We start from the raw sequence: 1,801 nt of genomic DNA, 5'->3' as shown, positions 1-1,801 counted from the left end.
GCCAAGTTTTTGCTTTAGTAGTTCTGGTATCTTGTTAATCACAGCTGATTCTTCAGCCCCAGCTAACCAGAACCACAGAATCTTCATAATCAAAACAGAAATGGCCCTGAAAAGAGTCTTTAATTTTCCCTCTGAAATTTCACAAACCAGACCTCCATCTTCTACACTGTTCTCAACATTATCTTCCGAGCTCCTACACAACATCTGACAGAGCTCTTAACAGCGAATGGATCTTCAAGCCCAAAGTTCCAAAGTCCTTCCACAGTCCTCCCCAAAATATGGTCAGGTTGTCACAGGAATACCCCACTCTGCTGGTACCAATTTGTCTTAGTCAGGGTTTCTATTCCTGCACAAACATCATGACCAAGAAGCAAGTTGGGGAGGAAAGGGTTTATTCGGCTTACACTTCCATACTGCTGTTCATCACCAAAGGAAGTCAGGACTGAAACTCAAGCAAGTCAGGGAGCAGGAGCTGATGCAGAGGTCATGGAGGGATGTTCTTTACTGGCTTGCCTCCCCTGGCTTGCTCAGCCTGCTCTCTTATAGAACCAAGACTACTAGCCCAGAGATGGTCCCACCCACAAGGGGCCTTCCCCCTTGATCACTAATTGAGAAAATGTCTTACAGTTGGATCTCATGGACACATTTCCTCAACTGAAGATCCTTTCTCTGTGATAACTCCAGCTGTGTCAAGTTGACACAAAACTAGCCAGTACACCTAGTGAAGACAATTTTATCCAAAGCAGATAGTTGCATGCCATTTGACTAAGCACATTTCATAGAATATGAACATATGCAAGATTACAAAGTGTGTGCATGTGCACATTTCTTGGGGAATATATATATATATGATACATGCACATGAGTATGCAGGTACACACATTCATGTGTTTACATACAAAAGCCAGAACAAGACATTGTGTGTCTTCCTGTTTCGGCTCATCAGCTTTGAGATAGGGCCTCTCACTAAACCAGAAGCTCTCCCTTTTGCCGAGGCTAGCTTACCAGCAGCCTTTTAGGATCTTTCGACCTCCTCCCCCCAGTGCCATGGTTATAAGCAGGTCAAGCCAGCTTTTTATGGTGAGAATTCAAATGTAGGTCCTCATGCTTGCTGAGCAAGCCCTCTTACTTGATGACCTAGATTCTCAGTCCCCATATTGTCATAATACCAAAAGATAAGAAATAACCTGGATAACCACAGTCAGGTGACTAAATCATGCTCCATTATACTAAAGAAGAAGCAGAAGGAAGAGGTGACAGAGGAGGAGGAGGGGAAGAGGAGAAAGAGGAAGAAGAAAAGAAGAGGAGGAGGAAGGAGAGGAGGAGTGAGAGGAGGAGGAGAAGGAGGAGGAGGAGCAGTAGCAGCAACAGCAGCTCATTGTGTGCCCACTCAAGCATATCTCTGAGATACACTGTGAAATGGTGAGAGCAAACAACTGAGCAACACACATATTGTACAACCATTTGCATAGAAAAACACAGACACAGCATAGTTAACAGCACATTTGGTTAGGAGTCTAGAGTTACTGGTTTGTAAGTCGATGGACTGGTTCTTGAGGCAGGTATTAATATAAAATAAAATATTTATAGAAGCACAAACAGAAAACTGATAAAAAAGTGCCCTCAAAGAGGATAAGTAGAAGGAAGATTTTTTCCATATATACTCATCAATACAGTTTGAGTTCTTAGCAATACAGTGTATTATGTATTTAAAATGTTTAAATTTAATATGTAGAACCCCTTTCTTCAATACTAAGGTCCACAAGCCCATGCTCACTTAGCTACATATAACCAAGCCAAC

This window comes from Mus musculus, chromosome 6 (assembly GCF_000001635.26).
Source record: "Mus musculus strain C57BL/6J chromosome 6, GRCm38.p6 C57BL/6J".
In the NCBI taxonomy this organism is placed as follows: Eukaryota; Metazoa; Chordata; class Mammalia; order Rodentia; family Muridae; genus Mus; species Mus musculus.
The sequence above is the reverse complement of the archived record's forward strand: the minus strand, read 5'-3'. Positions refer to the sequence as shown.